The sequence below is a fragment of the Trichosurus vulpecula genome, chromosome 4 (assembly GCF_011100635.1).
Source record: "Trichosurus vulpecula isolate mTriVul1 chromosome 4, mTriVul1.pri, whole genome shotgun sequence".
NCBI lineage: Eukaryota > Metazoa > Chordata > Mammalia > Diprotodontia > Phalangeridae > Trichosurus > Trichosurus vulpecula.
This window is the reverse complement of record NC_050576.1, coordinates 50205380-50225945: the sequence shown is the minus strand read 5'-3', so window position 1 is coordinate 50225945 and position 20566 is coordinate 50205380.

Sequence of the window (20566 nt, the reverse complement as noted above, 5' to 3'; positions counted from 1 at the left end):
GTGGATAATCCTATCTGTTTATTCATCTATTAGGCCTCTACCTCTGTTTCCAGAGTTATTCTCCCTAAGGCACCCAGATAGGGAGATAGGTGTTTCCCAGGAGCTTCACAGAAGTATATTTTGAAGAGGAGCTAGAAAAAGAGCTTGATGAGACAGAACCAAAAAGAAAGAATTTATAGGCCAAACAGATAATGGTTGAGCAGTGAGATAATGGTACAAGGAAATCTCGTAGAGGATAAGCCAAGAAAGTCCTGAAGAATAAGAGAAAAAGAGAAGCTATTATATATGTGAAGTTGCCAACTTTCTCAGAAAAGAAGGGAAAAAAGGATGTAATTTCTGGCAAAGCCAGGAGTTTCCTGTGGAAGCTGACTCTGTGTTAATAGGACTTGTAGAGACTAAACATTTTTCTAGCACAGCATTCCCTTCCTGTTAGTGGAAGGATTTTTTTTCCAGCAATGTAAAACCTACCTATTTGTTAAAGAGATGATATACAAATTAAAATAATCTGAAGTCTGAGAAACTTCATAGTTATGATGTGTTTCTGACAAACTGTAATTAAAGGTGATTTGAGTAGTGGGGGAATAAACTCTCTTAAAACAAATGAAAATATATTGAAAAAGCAATAAAATAGCTATTCTACCTACCTATTAGTTTATACCAAAAGATTTGTGGGATGAATTTTGTGTGTGTGTGTGTGTGTGTGTGTGTGTGTGTGTGTGTGTGTGTACTCAGTTAAAGTCAGTGTACTAAGCATCTCTTGGGCCAAACCAGTAAAAGAATTCCATAGATATTGTCCCTCTTTATCAAATGTCTTCCCATGAATCAAAAACTTGGGAACTATTTAAAAATATATACATGCTCTGTTAGTAGTGAAAAGAATATGGCTAAAGTCACTATTTTACCTCACATTGTTAGTTTTATAAATTATAATTTAACTACATTACATTAGTCTTTATTTAAAAAATAAACTTTATATGATATTGTTCTCCATAACATTTTATTCCTTCTAAAAAATATTTACCTCTTATTTCATAAACTACCATAAGCTTTGGGGCAGCTAGATGGTTCAGTGGAGAGAGTGCTGGTGCTGGAGTCAAGAAAACCTTAGTTCAAATCTGGCCTCAGAACCTTCCTTAGATGTGTGACCACCAGTTAACTCCTGTTTACCTATGAGCCACATAGCTGACTGAGTGGATAGCAATTCATCTAGCATCAGGAAGACTTTAGTTTAAATCCAGCCTTAGACACTTACTAGCTGTGTGACCCTAGGCAAGTCACTTAACCTCTGTTTATCTTAATTCACTGGAGAAGGAAATGGCAAACGACTCTGATACTCCTGTCAAGAAAACTCCAGGATCCACAGGGTCACAAAGACTCAGATACAACTGATGAACTGAACAACAACAACAACAAACCATAAGGCTTAATTTTGTAAAGTGCTTGGAGAGCTTTAGATGAAGGTGTGATACTGTTTTGAAAAGAACTGCTCTTAGTTGAAAGCTTGTGAATGATTCCAATCTCTTGACCATTACCATAGAAAAAATCAAGGAAGAAAGATAATTTTCAGGTTTTCCATTCTCAACATCTTCCCCAAGATTAGAAGAAGAATTGGTTTTTTGGTACATTTTCTAATTTTGTTGATTATTTTCAAAATCATAGAATTATGAAATCATAAATATACCTGGAAAGATCAGGAAATTAGCTATTCTAATACCTCGGCCATGAATCCATTCTGAAAAATCTCTAATCGCTTCCAATCAACTACGTTTAGTGATAGGAAACTCATTACTTCCCAGCAGAACATTCTGCTCGTACTCCTTGAGGACAAGGGCTGATTCGTTTTTATGTTTGTATCCTCAGTATTTAGCACAGTGCTTTGAATGTGACAGCTGCTTAATAACTGCATATTGCTTGATCTTGATCTTAATTCAAGTCATTGTTATATTTTTTGAACCGAAAATGGACAAATGAAGGCTATTCTAAAACAACCATTTCTTGGAAAGTGATGGCTTAACGTTAGTATATGGTACTTTGAACTGGACAGTTATCTTGATCCTCAAAATAAACAATAAAAATGTAGTTGAATTATTAGAAGGGCAAGATATGCCACATCTTTTCCTTCTTATTTCCCTGGAAATAAATGAAAAAAATAAAACTCTTTTTTTATTATCATTAATCTTTTTCATAAACCTTAGCTAATGTTGACCCTAGCTTTTCTGATGTTGTCCTTATAAATCTTGTATCATCTTTATTGAAGCCAAATTCAGAATACCAAAGGGAAAGTGTAGATAAAACTGTAGGCAGGTAAAAGAACAGGGCCAAGATGAGTTTTTTTATAGGATTGAAGAGAGTTGAAAAAATTTCGGATCAACTAGGAAGAAACCAATGGAGAGAAAGATGTTGAAGAAATATGAGAAGAGGGAACTGCTTGATCGAGGTCTTAGAGTTCTATAACATCTTGGTTTAGGTCTACTGCTTCCATTTTTTGAAATCTGTTTTCCTAAGACCTAGGATGTATCTATATCTATATGGAAGTAAAGATATCCATAAATTTGGCATGTGTTATTATTAGGAGAATGAGTTTCCCAGAAGAGAATTTTGGGAAGAAATGAGCATTCAATTTTAGAGTTTGGAATACATACGGAGGAAAAACCTGGATGCAGCCTGATGCACACCCTAGATTTTGGAAAGTAGACTATGAAGGGGTCAGAAAATGAACAGATGTGATCCTATAACTTGAAGTTTAATAGGGCAAGTCAAAGGGATGAGACGTTCTGAAGTGATTCCAAAGAACACAGGAAGAAGACTCTCTAAAAGGCTGTAATGGAAATGCAGAGGAAATTCATTGACAAACTTGGATTTTTAAAAAATACATGCATAAGATGAAAGAAACAACATAGCTCGGAATGAATATAAAGGCTTGGCAATATCATTTAAAAATAGAGTAAAGAAGGTCTAATTCTCAATAGTCTAATCACTAAAGCTAAGAAAAACATGATTAAGACTAAGATTTTTTGAAATTTATTTTTAGGGGTGAGAAGAGGATCAAAGAAGGCATAGTGCTCTATATTGCTCAGAGTAGATGCAGAAAGAAGGACGGAAACAAGCTTTTAAGCTTTTACTATTTGCCAAGCACTATGAAAAGTGCTTTGCAATATCTCGTTTGATCCTCACAACAGCCCTGGAAGGTAGATATTACTGTTATCCCTGTTTAACAATTGAGGAAGCTGAAGCAAACAGAGGTTGCGACTTGCCCAGGGTCACACAGCTTAAGTGTCTGAAGCCAGATTTGTACTCAGGTTTTCCTGATGCCAGGCACAGCACCTATCCACTGTGCTATCTAGATGCCTCAGAACTACCAAACTTGCTTTTCTTTTCTCTACCAAGGATTGTGATCTTTAAATAAGTAGAAGAGAACTAAGTGGTCAATAGGAAGTTAAAGCCCAATGGATATGACTGGAGACCTATCATCAGCAACCTTTGAAAATTCATTGGAAACTTCTGATATAAGCACTACTCATCCCACATCTAGAATATTGCTATTCAGTTTTAGATGATACCCTGTTGGAAGCAATGAGATTAACAAGCTAGAGGAGGTCCAGAAAAGTGTCAAAACAGATGCAAATTCTGGCAACCACACAACTTTATTCAATAAACATTGAGTGCTTACCGTATACAGGGCACTGTCCTAGGTGCTAGCGATACAAAGATCAATTAAGACATAGTCCCTGATTTCAAGAAGCTTCATAATATAATGTGGCTGAAGACAAATACAAATTTTTTAAAAAGTTACAATAGAAAGAAGTGGAAGAAAGTACAAAGGAGAAGATCTGGCAAAATGCTCTGAGAGTTGAGGGAGAAATCACTTTCAGAATAAGCTTCATAGAATCTGAGTTTGGCCATGCAGGAAAGATGGAGCTTCACCATATAGAACAGAAGGAAAGAGATGGCCACTCCAGGCAAGGAGATTGATTGAAATGAACTCAAGGAGAGAAAGTTGAACATAGATGAATCCGGTTTAGTCGAATATCATTTGTATAAGGATCATCTGAAGGAACTAGTGATACTTAGCCTGGAGAAAATAAAACTCGAGGCCAAAGGAGGAGAATATAATGACTGTTCTCAAGCATTCAGAGGTTTGTCGTACATGGGAGAGACTAATTTGTGTTTTCTACTTGACCATTTAGGGAAGGAGTAGAGGTAATGGGTGGAAATTTAATGACATGCAAATTTTGATTGAATATCTTCACAACGATTACAACTCTCCAAAAATGGAATGGACTGCCTTTGCAGGAGACGAGCTCCTTTTCACTGACAGTCTTCAAGTGGAAGTTGATATGTAGTATAGAAGATTCATTTTACGAGGATTGGGTGAAGTAGTTGAAGACTGGTCTTCTGCAGATTCTAGGCTATGATTATGAGATGGCCAGTAAAAGTTCTCCATCACTATTCCATGCCAGGCTTGTCATTTACTTCAAAGTATCCATATATTTATTTATTTTTTTCTTTTTAAAAAAAAGCTTTGTTTCCAAGCCATTGATTATGTTTCATTTCATAAATATTGTCTAAATCTCCAATGACTCCCTATTGCCCTTAGGAAAAAACATAAATTCCTCAGTCTTGCCTTTGAAAGTCTTCCACAATCTGCATCCCACCTCCATTTTCAGCACTATTTTATGCCAGTCCTTATCAAAATTCTCTATTACAGTGAAACTATCCTGCTAGCTGGCTGCCTTACAAAGCATCGCATCCAAGGTTTGGTCCAATCATTTTTGGAACATGTTCCTGCCTCGCCTCGACCTTGTAGAATGCCCATATTTCTTCAAGGCACAGTTTGGGTGGTACTCTTTATACAAGGCATTTCCCGATCCCCCTTTCTCCAATCCTTGGCACTCTTTCCCTCTTAAAAGTGTATTGTATTACCTCATATGGACTGGCTGATTCACATCTTGCATCCCTTAGCGGAATATAAGCTCTTTGAAGGACTCTTTTACTTTAACTTTTATTCCCAATAACTTTCATATAATGAAATCATTCATAGGTGCTTGTTGAAGCAAATTGAATTAATTTAAAAACACATATACTTTGAAAACTTCCTGTGTTAGGCTGATCTGTCTAAAAGAAGCAAGGTCTTCTTTGTCCTCCTGTAAGAGGTCATGGGGCTAGTTATTTCTGAATGCTTTAATTCTAAAGAAACATGTGCAGCACAAAGATAGGATAATTGAGCTCAGAAATGTGTGCTTGTGTTGAATAAAAATTATAAAACAAGTTAATAAGCAAGTTTTAGAATTTGAAATTATATATTTAATACATATGCACACACACACACATATATATACATATATATATATATATGTTAAGCAACTGTGCCTATATATGTATATGTGTATACACATATACATATATAGGCACAGTTGCTTAAGTAGCCATCAATAATGAAGAGAAAAATAGAGAATCACCAACAATCAATCAATAAAGCATTTATTAAGTGCTTGTTGTGTTCCAGGCACAGCTGGGATCCAGAGACAAAAAAAGAAAGTCCCTGCCTTCAAGGAACTTATATACTATAAGAGGAGATAGCATGTACATGTTCATTAAAATATCGATGTAGTATAACATATTTTGTTTACAAAACTAGTCTTCTGTTAAACCACATTTTTAATGTAGGCAGCTGGTGGCACAGTGAATAGAGTACTGGTCCTGGAATCAGGAAACCCTAAGTTCAAATCAGGCTTCATACTTCCTAGCTGTGAGACCCTTGGCAAGTCACTTAACCTCTTACTGCATCAGTTGCCTTAACCCCAAAATGAGGAAAGTTATTTTACCTATCTTTCTTAGAGTGTTGTTGTAAGGCTCGAATGAAATGTTTGTAAAAGCATTTAGTGGTGATTAGCACATAGTATGCACCTTATAAATGTTTATTCCCTTTGTCTCCCCTTTTGTTTTTTTTGAGGGTTTTGTTTTGTTTTTTTTTTGGTGAGAAAACGTTAGCAAGTAGGAAATGCTGAAAGGCTTTGTGTAGAAGGTGATACTTCAGCTGAGTTTAAAAAAGCTAGGAATGCTGGGAGAGTTAGGGAGGTGAAAGCACACCCCAGGTACGTGCTCAGTTAGAAGCAGAGAGAAGTCATATATAATGCTGAGAATGATGATACTAGATCCCATTCATCAAACCCTTTAAGGCCTGCAAAATTCTTTATATACATTATCCAGGAAAAAGAAACAGAAACAAGATGGGGGTGACATTAATACTTACACACATTGGGGTGAAAATCAGGTGATGAACTTTTCAACCCCACCGGTATACAAACCATAGCATAATGTTCATCTCATTAAAGAGATAATACAATCAAGGTTCCAAGAGTAAATAATTCCTAATCCCACCGATGTATGTTCAGTACAAAAACTTTGTTTTATTAGCTTTACTGCAGTGTTTTTATGTCTTCTATATGTCTACATCATCAATGTGGGTCTTAGATACGATGCTTTTATAAAGGAGAGACCCGTCTGTGAAATTAAATTGCGAAGCACTGATCACCAACGAAAGCAAATATCGGTACCTAATCCATGCCTTTTAACGATGATGGCAGTTTCTACTTCTGCTTTCTCACTTGTAAAACCAAAGCAATCAGAGTAACAAAGAAGCTGGCTTGTTAAAACTGATTGTGTTTCATGACCATTAAGTAGTTCTCTTCTTTTCACATCTAGGAAGGTGACAGCTAAGAGTACAGAAGGGAAAAGAGCCTCTCATTTAGGACAAATGGCTGATTTATTTTCCTCCTGTACATCTTTTTAAAGCATCAGTAGTAACCAAACATATAAACTGAGATTAACAGCATCACCATGTTCGCAGGAATGATGCAGTCTAATGGAAATATGAGTGCAAATCCTTCTTCACCAGAGTAGAAAGCATTTGGGAAAATCTAGACATAAAATACTTTGTCTGTACTGCTTTGTCAAAGAGGCAAAAATACCTAATGTCTTACTTGGATTTCAGGATTCTCCATTTACTCTTCCAACACTCATGTATACTAGCTTGTAGAGTCCCCATATTGCATCTGGCTACATTTTCCCTTCCAGGTTCTAGGGGTACCCCTGTGGCATGTTGTGGTTCTAATGCTATCGACTCAAGGCCCCATCTGGTGTGTTACTGCCAATATTATTTCCAGATAACTTCCCCACTGTCATTTAATCCACTGATAACCCCTTGATATGATTAATATCTAATATCAGTTAGCTTTTATAAAGGAATGTTTAATGAAAACCTATATCAAGAACAGATATACAATAATCTCTGAAACAAGGGACATATTATCCCCCTTGACCTACCCCTCAGACTCCAAGGATAGCAGATGACTCAAAAATTTTACCTCCACCATGATATTCACATGCAGATATAGCATAGCTAACCAATAGACAGGTTATTTTCTTGCTTGTATATCACAAGCGTCATCTGCTGTGCCAGGTCCTCCTCCTTGGTCTTGACCACTGAACCCTGCTTGGTTCTTTGGACATTTCCATACTCACAGGGTCATGGCCTGGTCCATTCTATTTCAAATGCTCATTCACCTAAGACCAGGAAAGAAGAATCACAAAAGATAAAGCAGAAACATCAATGCTATGCATTCAAGACCACATGTTGTTCTGTGATTCCACCTTTCTCCTTGCCCAGAGGCTTAAAATAGGCTTTGCCTTGCTGGTAACTAGGGAAGAGAGATCAAGTTTCTCCATCAGAGCCTTTTGTGTACATTCTCAGTTGTAGCTCAGTAGCCAATCAAAAGACTTTCCCTCACTATGAAGGAAGTAGATGGGAAACAGTCACAGAATACATGAACGTTCTCTGAATCTAGTGTAAGATCCCCACCTCCCATTAGCCATCATCATGCATTTACAGAAGTATGCTCCCCAAATTGGAACCATGGGGGATGGGGGTGGAAGTGGGAAGCCCCAGCCCCTGAGGCATGCTTTGAGACTTAATCCCTGTTTGCCAATTCCACCATTACCCTCAAAAGGCACAGCCTAGGATGAATGTAAATCCTTAATAATAGTAAATGAAGAATTATGTTTCATGTTCATTCCATATAATTTCTTTTAAACATCATAGCTTTCATTTAATGTACAGGAAGTAAAAGTTAGCTAGCCAGATGGTAGGGCAGATAGAGAACTGGACCAGGAGTCAGGAAGACCTAGATTCAAATTCTGTCCCAGATACTTGCTGTGTAACCCTGGGCAAGTCACTTAAACTCTGATTGCTTTAGTTTTCTCATCTACAAAATGGGGCCATTAATAGCACATATTGCTTAGGGTTATTGTGAAGATCAAATGAAATAATATTTGTAAAGCATTCATCAAACTTAAAATACCATACAAGGGCCAAGTGTATCTTACGTAGATATAATATAGTTAGTATTAATGTGGATATTAATAATCAATAAGAGCAAAAACTATTTAACTGTTACAGATCAGATTAATTATTATTTCAGAAGATATATAGACATTAAAGTATGGGCTCATTCCCTTAAGATTGAATATATACATGTAAGATTGAACTAGAAGTTCCAGTATTTAGACCAGGAAATAAACTTCATAATTCATGGGGCAAAAATAGTGTAAGACTCAATTAAAGCAAATGAGTTATCATGGCTCACAGATGAGGGTTATTAACAAAGCTTTTAGTCTTAATTAATTATTCTTTCTAACTTGGAGCACAGCTCAGTCATTTCTCTCTACTGAAGGATTGCATGTTACATCTTTTATGTCCCTCCTACCTCAGTTTCAGGGTTGTAGGACAACTCCCATGTTGCCCTGGCATCTTTGGTTGGATTAAATTAAAAGAAGATTATCATCTGTGGAGCTTATGTTTTCACCATTTAAATTTTATTAATAATTTGGGGACAAGAGGGAGCATCTTATAATGCGCTAAGTATATTACTTGAAATGAGGAGTTTGAGTTCAATTCAGACTGGGACATTCACTAGGTATGTGACTACGAGCCACATAATCTCTGTGAGTTTCACTATCCCCATCTGTAAAATGAAGATGAGTACCTACATCAGAGGGTCATTGGGGGGAAAGTGCTTTCGTGCCCCTGCCAATAGAACGCAAATTTCACTGAAAGCTGTGACCATTTTCAATTTTGGCTTTTACTGTCCTTGCCTAGAACAACGCCTAATAAAAAGTAGATTTTTAAATAAAAAATTTGCTGAATTGAATTGAACTATGGTGTTACATAGATGCTTGTCGTTATAACCAGGATGGGTAATGTGCTATTTGAGCTCTAATTATTATGAATAATTGTATCACTATTCATGCTTTTAATTACATTTTTTCCTTGGACCCTTCCTCTGATTTATTGGTATAGGCACCTGTTTGTGAGGGTATGTCGTCAGTTGGTGCATATTAACACTTATTCTGCAACTTAGAATCTTAGAAAGGTGCCTGGGACATGAAGAGATTAAGTGACTTGCCCAAGGTCATCTCACCAATATATGTTAAAATCGTGACTGGGAACCAGGTTCTCTTGACTCCAAGGCTGCAATGCCATCTATGAATAATATTAACAATAGCTCACATTTCTGCAAAATTATGTTCTCACAATTATCTTTTGAGTAGTATATTCCCCCCATTTACAGATGAGAACATCAAGACTCACAGAGGTTCACATGAAGACTTGCAAACGTATTACCATTGCATGTGTTACAATCCATAGCCTGAATGCATGTTTGGAGAAGGAACAAAGTCATATGTCACTATATTTTTATTCCTCCTGTTATGTTCTAAAAGACATACCAGTCATAATCAGTGGTAGCTAGCATTTATATACTCCCTATTAAGTACCAAGTATTGCACTAAATGCTTCATAAACATCAGCTCATTTCATTCTCATGATGACGCTGGGAGGTAAGTGCTCTTCTTAGCCACATTTTTTCAGTTGAGGGGACTGAGGCAAATAGAGATGAAGTGACTCCCCCAAAGTCACATAGCTGGTAAATATTTGAGGTTGGTTGTGATCTCATATTTCCTGACTCCAGACCAACATTCTAACCACTGTGTCACCTAGCTGCCTGCCGTAGATAAAGGACTGGCCCTGGAATCAGGAAGACCTGGGTTCAAGTCCTTCCTCTGATACATACCACCTGTGTGACTAAGCAAATCAGTTAATGCCTTACTTGCCTGAGCAATTCTCTAAGACTGTAAGTTACAAGCATGTCGTCAAACAAAGTTAGTCACTGGAATTTCCATAGAAGGCATCATAGATCTGGACCAAAACAAACAAACAAAAGTGACTTTTTACTCTATTAGAACATCCAGCATGAGTGACAGTTTGCAAAACAGTGATCGTTGGTCCTTGGTGCCTATTGTTTCTTTAGCAGAATAGCTAAGGAATTAGGTGCATATGGGGTCAAAATAGCCTCATTCCTTAGCTCCAGTGTTAACAACATTTAAGGAAAAAGTGAATGTGAAAAGTAGATGTTGTTATCATGTATCATGGATAAAAAGAAGCATATTATATGATCGTTGGTACAGAATTGTCACCATTTCATTTCTGGCACCATCGCAGAAGCCCAACGAGCCAACTATTTAGGCATGGATTTTAAGGTATAGATGTTCTTTCGATGAAAAGCATTTTATTCAGTCTTGTGCAGGGTGTGCTCTCTATCTAACATTGACCGAGGCAGCTAGTGGTATGGTAGATAGAGTGCTGGACCTGGGTCGGGAAGACCCAAGTTCAAATTCCCCCTCAAGATATTTATTGTTCTGCTGCTGCTGCTGATGTTGGATCTGCCACTACTACTCCTACAAGTATTTATAAAGCATCTGCCACGTGCCAAGCACTGTGCTAAATGCTTTTCCAATATTATCTCATTTTATTCTCACAACCACCCTGGAAGGTAGGTGCTATTATCTCCCCATTTTATAGTTAGGGAAACTGAGGCAAAAAGGAGTTAAGTGATTTGCTCAGAGTCACACAGCAAGGTAGTCTCTGAGGCCAAATTTGAATTCAGATCTTCCCGAGTTCAGGCTCAGAGCTCTATTCATTGTGCAAGTTCAATTAACTCCTGCCTGCCTCAGTTTCCTAAACTGTAAACTGGGTAAAAAATAGTAGTGCCCACCTCCCATGGTGGCTGTGAGAATTAAATAAGAGAATATTTATAAAGCATTTTGCAAATCTTGATATATATTGATAATAATATATGTAATTAACTATATAAATGCCACTTTGTTCAGTTATTTTTCAGTCATTTCTTAATCTTCATGACCCCATCTGGGGTTCTCTTGGCAAAGATACTGAAGTGGTTTGCCATTCCTTCTCCAGATCATTTTACAGATGAGAAAACTGAAGCAAACAGGGTGAAGTGATCTGTCCAGTGTCATGCAGCTAGTAAGTGTCTGAGGCCAGATTTGAACTCAGGAAGATGACTCAGAATGAGTATATACAGTATAAAACAAATTAAAATAAAATAAAATAAATAGTATTACTAAGGATTACTACTAAGAACAACATGGTGGGTTAATTTGTAGATTACTTTTCTATTAACATACATCATTAGTGCTTGGCTTTGAACATGCAGAATGGTCTGAAATACTATTTTATTTGTTTGTTTTAATTTTAGGGTAAAAAACATCCCAGATGACTGCCTTCTCCCACTCCTCAACACAAGAATGTGATAGCTAAGAGAGTGTATACAGAAAGGAAAATAGTCTCCAATCTAGGACAATTTCCAGATACATTTTATTTTCCTCATGTACCTCTTTGTAAACTGTAACTACTGCTCAAAACTTAAACTTTTATGTAATACAATCATTATTGTCAAGGAAACAGAGTAGTTCAAGGAAACTCACTGTGTGAGGACAGCAGCACCCAAAATAGAAGACAGTTGGGAATTTTATTTGGTTTCTTCCCAGAAAAATTCATCATCTTGAAATTTCCAAAGCAGACAAAAATGAAGCCAGCATTCCATACCTCATCTGACAGATTCTAGATCTGTCTGCTTCTGGGAAAGGGAAAAAGAAGATGCTACTCTGTGGGCTAGAGATTTAATTGTGAAATGATGGAACTTTGTTTCTTTAGTGCACAGAGTTCACTTTGATTCGTTCATCTTAGACACTATCCTAATGTTCCCAATTCAGCAAACCTGGTGAATTTGGTGACCTTCTCTATCTTCCAAAGTTTTGAATTTTAAAGGTGGGAATTGAAGAAAAGAACAGTACTACTGAGGAATCTATGTATTTTTACAAATAACAAAATGCAGAAATGATAGAGATCGCTAATTAATGTACTAGAAAGAGCACTCACCTGAAGTCAGGAAGATGTGAATTAAAATGTACCCTCAGACACTGACTAGCTGGGTGATGCTAGGCAAATCACTAAGCCTCTGTTTACTTCAGCTTCTTCATCTATAAAAAAGGGAATAACCATAGCACCTAACTCCAGGCTTTTGAGGATTAATTTGTTTTTAAAAATTGAAAAGTATTTTACAATCTTTAAGTGCTATATAAATGCTAACTATTAAGAAACAAAAATATTCTAAAAAGATTTTAAAGCATGTGTCCTACAACTTCCCCCAAATACTAAACTAAGTTGGAGGCAATTGAATGTATGTTATTATCAGGAAGCTGATTTCACAAAGAGTTTGGGACACAAGGATACTGCAAAAATGCTTTTATTCTTTCCTTTTTCTGTGATCCAGAAAGTGCTGAATATGATTTTTGATTATTGAGTTAAAGTTCTGGGGGTAAAGTGGACAAAATATATGATTTCTATTAAGGTTCTCTCTATAGGAAGGCAGGAAGGAAGGGAGAGAGGGAGGGAAGGAAGGAAGGGGGGAAGATGGAAGGAAGGAAAGAAGGAAGGAAGGAAAGAGGGAGGGAGGGAAGGAAGGAACAAAAGAAAGAGTGAGGGAAGGAGGGAGGAAAGGAGGGAAGGAAGGAGGGAGAGAGGGAATTTTCCAAGGAGTTGATAAATCAGTATTTCAAGATATTTGGTTTCTGTAGACTAAATTTCAATGGAACTATATCTCAAGAAAAACCTTTAGCAATCCTACAACAATCTACTCTCCATGATAGCCAAAAGATTCATTCAAACAATATGGTCCTGTAGACTAGAATTCTCTACCACCATTACCTGCCTTCTGATTTCAGGACTTCAACTATTTTTATTGACTAAAGTTGCATATTTTTTTTACTACTTCTGTATGTATTTGAATTTTTTAAAAGTTTGTTATGAATGCTTTTAGAATTAAGTACTTCCAATTTCTACATCTACATAGATTCCCCTCCCTGACAGTATATGTCAGTTATATAGATGTGATTGCTAAAGATCATATCAGGGCTCAACTTCTGTGCAAAGAAGACCAATTAGTTTGCTCATTAATTAGGGTTGTGTTTACCCTTATATTAGCAGCGCTACTCCTTTATTTGTATTAACTAAAGTCTCCCGTCTTCATTAGAGTCATTAGTGCCTGTCAGTAAATTATAATGTTTTCAATTTCACAAGTACAGTAACTTTAAAATTCACACCTTGTATTTTTGGATTGTCTTCATTTCTACACACTGTCACTTTTAACCCAGGCATCACATCTTATCTAAGTGAACAAATTAGAATCCAGCAAGGAGAATAGTAATAATGAATGTGTTAATTGTCCTTCCCTGCTGCAGTTAACCCTGATTTTTCTTTGCCTTTTTTCTCCTCTTCCTCTAATACCATTGCTTAATAATAATAAAATTTTATGTTTCTTCCTCTGAGGTCCTATGATAATAAATCCCTACATTCATACAGCATTATTAACTTTTTCAAAGTGCTTTCAAATTTAACGTCTCATTGAGCTTTTAAATAAAAAAAAAACCTTAAAATGTCTCCTAATTAGTGCTTTTGTAAGGCCACACAATTCAATCCAAGCTAAAAGTGATTGTAATGTGTAAAATCTTAAGTCTCCATGATCGTAAAACTGTATGTTGCACCATGCAGAAAAAGAAAGAAAATATTTTATTATGGTGGATATTGATTGATATTCTCAGCAATTTACTAAGAATTATAGAGCAAATTAGAACGGCATGCTGTACTTGACCTTTACCAAACAACATGATACATGCATATACAAAGGGAGTAGCCAATCAACAAAGAGAAATAGCAATTGTCTTTAGAAGAGAAAAATCAATTAAGTCGTTCATATTTGTCCCATTTTCCCCTGAAATCATCAAAGCCTAATTAGCAGAAATGTCTTTGTTTCTACCTGCTCCATTGCTAGAGAGAAGAGTATACTCTTATTGAAGGAGACATGTGGCACATAGTAGGCATTTTATTAATGTTTTTAACTGACATGAAATCCAGGAATGAGGAGTTAGTTTTCACACGAAACCCTTGCCCTAATCCATCAATTCAATTTATTTGCTTCGATTTCCCCATCTGAATGAAAGTGATAATGAATCCCTGGCTAACTTTAGAGAGGCTGTGTGGTACTAGGCTTGATGCCAGGAAGTCCTGGGTTCAACTCTTACCCACATACTTCCTGAGCTCACCGTGTACATAATTGCAGGGTGATTTATCTCTATGAACTTCATTTTCTAATCTTTAAAATGAGGATAAAAATAGCACCTGCTTCACAGGCTCTTGTAAGATTCAAATATAACATAAGTAAAATGCTTTGGAAACTTTAAAATGCTGCAACAATGTGAAACTATGATCAATTTGAATGTACATTCAAGTGTAGGTACTACTTCAGCTTTTTTTGTACCTCAACTGTGAGTATGATTCTTGGGACATAGTAAGTTCACAATGCAAATTTGTTGATTGATCATTCGCTGTGTATAGATATATTTGAGAAATCAGTGAGAATGACCTAAGCGAGGAATTTTAATTAGAAAAATGATTGACTATAAAATATTGTTTAAGAATAAATTCCATGTCAGGTGCCTGGGAATAGGGAGTGTTGTATATACTATTAGACTGGGTTTGATGACTGGTTTTTTTTTTTGGTTGTAATTTTTCCTTTACTTTTTTATTCTTTGTTACAGAGTTCAATGAGTAGAGGAAGGGGGAGGAATATATTTGGAAATTAAAGTGATGTAAAAATAATGATAAAATATTTTAAAGAATAAATCACAGGCAAACTTTCATTGAGTATTTGAAAATTATTGATAATTTTTATACTTTTCTATCTAAGCAGTACAAAGACTACTATGTTATATTTCATATGATTTTATCTCAAAATATCACAGATGATTTCCAAGCATTAAAATGAGTATTTTGAAATCATAGCACTTGGAAATTATTTATAAGCATTTATGATACAAACAATAAGAGGCAGCATTCAATGGAGAGGTTTTTTGTTGTTCAGTTGTTTTCAGTTATGTCTCATTCTTCATGACCCAATTTGGGGTCTTCTTGGCAAAGATACTGATGTGGTCTGTCATTTCATTCTCCAGGTACTTTTATAAATAAGGGAAGAGTTCAGTGACTTGTGCAAGGCCACCCAACTAGTAAGTGTCTGAGGCTAGATTTGAACTCAGGAAGATAAGTCTTCCTAACTTCAGGCTTAGCACAGTGCCACTGACCTGCCCCAAAGAGAGGTTTTATATATGTGTATATCTGTGTGTATATGTATATACGTATAAGTTTTCCATTGTCATCTTTTTCTCAAACATTTAAGTTCTTTTTTTAATTTAATATTTTATTTTTCCCTAATTATGTGTAAAATAATTTTTAAAATTAATTTTCTCTAATGTTCAAATTCCAAATTTTCTCCCTCCCCATTCCCCCCTCCTCATTGAAAAGGCAAGCAATTTGATATAGGTTATACATGTGCAGCCATGGGAAACATATTTCCAATACAATTAAGTTTGAATACTGTGAGGATGTAAGATTTCTTAATTCTTGCTACTACTGTTACAGACACTGATAGCAGCCTTGGGTAAAGGGTGGCCTTTAGAAAGTTCCCATGACTGGAAATTCTATCAGATTGTGGCTAACCTGGTAGCAAATTTCCCTGTGAAGGAAAGCTGAAGAAATAAGAAAAAAGTGGCAGAATCAGAAACTGCAATAGAAAAGTCTGTAAGTGTTGGGTACACACCAAAGTTCCCCAGGATCACAAATCAATCAGTAAATATTAACCAAGCACATATTCTGCACTCCCTATATCATTGAAATCACAGATCAAGTTTAAAAAATAGTACCAAAAACAATGCTAGGCTCCAGGAATTTTTTTAAAAAGTGAAAAATGCCCTGCCCTCAAGAAGCTTGCACTCTCTAGGAATCTAAGAAGCATGACAAATTGTAGGAATTGTATAAATTCTTCTGGAGCAGTTTGTTTTTCTCCACTGTAATCAGTGATTTAGGGCAGATCCTGTATGATTTAAGCCAAGTCAGAGAAAATTGAAAATTCTTTTGGTTTGAATATTTGTAGTAACTAATTCTCCCTAGTCGTCTTTTCCTCTTAGAATTCCAAGCTTACTTCAAGAAGGCTCTCTACTCACATCACTTTCTATGTAAGATGGGTCCTGAATTTCCAGCTTCTAGTTTTTCCTCTTATCCCCTCTCCATCCCCCAAAAAATCCTCTTCAAACCCCCCAAAAATGTGTATTTATTTTCATCTCCTTTTTTACATAATTTTTTCCTCCCTCAGAAAATGCAAGACCCTTGAGGAATGGAGTGGTTTCATTCTTGTCTTTTCAATTCACAAAGCCTGGTAAAGTGCCTGTCCCATAGTAGGCACTTAATAAATGATTTCCTGACTAATTAATGAATAGCTACATGATTCTGCTGGGTGTAGCTTCTGAATGCTACGTTGTATCCCCATTCTAGAATCTTTGGGTCATAGATTTAGAAGTAGAAGGCATCATCAAGTCTATTCCAACTTTATTATTTTGCAGAGCTGGAAACTGAGGACCTGAGAGGTTGAGTGATTTGCTGATAGTGACAAAGAAAATAAGAAACAATTGTTTTTGAGGCCAGTTTGATTATTCCTCTTAACAATGCAATGCCTGGCTAACTGAATTCATTACATTTCTATTACATAGTCATAGAGATGCCTTATTATTCCTAACCAAATCTATGGCATTCTTGGCATCAGTTAAATAGTATATAGAGAGAAATAAATAAAAGTATGTGTTCTAAAACTCGAATTTTGGGTTATGTTCACTTGACAATAAAATCAGAGAATGTCAGACTTGTAAGGCACCTATGGAGTCCAACTGATACTGAATCCTCTTTACAAATGTACCTGACAAGTATACATGCAGCCTTTGCTTGAAGACCTCCAATAGCTGGCATTTAATGGTCCTCTTTGCAGCATCTACTCATTACTCCTATTTCAGCTCTTTGGTTCTAGGCAGATCTAGCTTACTCCCACTTCCAGGTGACAGATTTCAGGAAATTTATAGATATCTATTGAACATTACCCAAGCCTTCTCTTTTCCTGGCTCAACATTCCCAACTCCTTTAACTAAATCCCTATGGTGGGGTCATTTCCCAATTATTGCAGACAACAGCCCCATTTAGTCTTGAGTAAATTCATTAGATTAGACAAGTAAAGTAAGGAGCCTTTAGAGTAGCAATACTTCTGAGTGGCTGGTATCATATCATATTGAAACTGGTGGGGATCAAAGTCCTTTTACTATATTTAAAGTTCCCCTCAAAAGTAGTCCCTTTTTTGTTTCTATTCTCAGTTACAAGCAAGTTTATATCCCACCATGCACTGAGCTTTGTGTATGTCTCCATCAAACAAAAATACGATGATAACACATCATCATCCCTTACTTGATATGAAGTCAAGAATATATTTAAACAGGCATATCATCCCATATTATTTTAAAGACTATAGAACAAAGCCAAAAATGCATGTGTCTTAATGTGTTGAGCTCTGTGATTAACTTATCTACTCAATAAAAGTCATCTTCACCACTTAAGACTGATGATTGGCATTCCAAAAGGTAGCAGGATGCATCTGCCATTCTGGCCACCACTGACCCTCACCGCAAATTAACTGGAAAACACATGTCAGGCTCTTAAGTTGTGGATTGGTGAGTGGTGATGGTTACGATTAGTGTATAAGCTGTTATAATAGCTATGATACGAGAAAAGTCATATTGTAATGAGAGGAAAAAAAATACATATCAATGAAAGAATTGAGAATGGAGAGAATCTCATTCTTTCTTTCCCGAAAGATAAAACTGTCCAATTGGATTTGAAAGGTGGGTGGGTGTTTTTTTTTCTTCTTCTCCTCTTACCCTTGGACATGATCACTTTTTAAGGTAGACAGGCTTGTCAGCACTTCTTTCATTTAAGGCTGAGGAGTTATTCTTCACTTGCAGCAGGGAGTGAGAAGGAGAATTGAATTTGCTGACGGCTGGTGTTCTTGGAGCCAGTGAATGCGCACGTTTCAATAAGGAGGCATGCTGAGTATGGCATGCATGTGTGGGTGGCTTACCAGTATCCTTTTTTGTTGGTATGTTTTCATAGCCATTACAGTAATGAGATTAGCAATGCACAGGCTGATCATGCTTTCTTTAGACATTACATTTTGTATACGATGAACAAATATGAAGTGAGCAGCCAGAAAAAAAGACATTTGGTAAGAAAGCACAACATGAGCGTGGTGTATCTCAACACACACTGTGTGCAGGAAGGAAGAGCTTTGTGAAATAGACGAATCCTGCTGGGGTCTTAGCACTGGTGCCCTCCAGATGAAAAGAAACTTGCCTTTTGTGAAATTGGCTTCCAACTCCATCGCCTGTTCCATGCTTGTTAGATATGACATCTTGTAAATATACTCCACAAGGCATGTCACTGAACCTCTAAATGAGAAAAATGAAGCCTTTCATAGCAAATGTATCAGGCCAGTAACCAGCTAACTCACGAGCAGAAATTGAACATATGTCCAGAAATGCAAAGTAGGGCTTCACAATGTGCCGTCAGTCTAGGTTATTCCTAATGCTATTTGTGTTCCTGTAATTCAACCGTACGCCACCGTGGTGGGTGAATGTAAAGCACTTCTGCTTCCCTTCCTTTCCATACATTCCTGTATTTACCATGCAAATGATACTTGAAGTTAATGAGCAATAGGAACCCACCTAATGGAACTCCAGAGTAGAGCTGAGAAATAGCCTTGGTCTATCCATAGTGCTATTAGAATGGTCACAGATTTGCATCACAGATGCTACATTAACCTTGCAAATGCATTGACTAATTCAGTAGAGCCTGGTGTGTTTATACTATATTCTATCAGTAGGTTTGCAAGCTGTCTGCAATAAAACTCAAGTCATGGCATGGGACCATTAGGGGTGCAACATATGTCTGCTATGTGTAACCAGCATGAGAGGTAGCGACAAGATTTTTTTTCTTTAGTGGTTATAGTAATTATTCTAAGAATTATGTTTTCCAGAGGAGTAGCAAGCTGATAGAGGGAAGAAACTGAAGCTTCTATATTAGAGGTCCTGTCATCGTCAAACAGGAGATTAAAGAAATTAGGAGGCAGATGTTTGTCTCAACCATCTATAATCATATAGGATTTTCTCTGTAAATACAATCTTGATTCCGTACTCAATTTGTGAATTCCTTTGAAATGACACATTGAAAAAAGAAATATACTCAATAATCTAAATGATAAAATTGATTCAGAGATGGAAGCACCCTCACAGCTAAATCTAGTCCGATTGTCTCATTTCACATTGGAGGAAACTGAGGCCAATAGGGTTAAGTGACTTGTCCAAGGTCACAGAGGTAGTAGGTGACCAAACTGGGGTTTGACCTTCAGGTTTGCTGACTTTGAATTCAAGGCTCTTTGCATTGCCACACTCTCTTCCAGTTGTGACTGGCTGAGTGAATGAAAGTTCTTAGTGACTAAAGGGTATCTCTATTAACACTGTTACTTTGGAAATAAAATTGGAAACAGATTTAATCCAGAAAGCAAAGACACTAGAAAATACACAAATTTTGGTAAAAGCATCCTGTGTTAGAAGGTGAACAAGAAAGCTGCTTCTTTTCTGTCCTTGGTCTGACAATTGCTCTTAAATTGTTGGAAAATAACTTCCAACCAGTCATGCTTGATGTCATTAATCATTCCTGCACAGTAAATGCAAACATAGCTTAATTTTTTTTCAGCCAAAAGTAGTTCCACATTCCTTTCCTTAATTCTAGTAACTTATTGTACTGTTTATCACATTTGCAGTTTCTCTTAAAAAGAACCTAAGCTTTTATTTTCCCAAACATGTATGCATTAATGGTATCTCTCACAACCTATAAGATCAACGGATACTCTCTGAAATAGGAAAATGTATAATTTTCAATGAAGCAAAATTAATGTGGCAGCTGGTCAGTTTCTCAACTTCCAAGAATTTCTGTGATCAGATTCTAATGACGCATCCTGAATCACTATTTACACTAGTCTGACTGCTCCTGCTAGTTCAGTTTTCATGTATTTCTACTAATACATTTTTTCTTGGTGGTTTTTCATGGTGGCTGTGCTGAATTACTACTGATTTTAGTCTTATTAATATAAGTTGTACATAGCCAGTAAAATCTAACAGGACGTAGCAGTATTGCATTCTGTTTTTTCAGAGAAGCAGGAACATT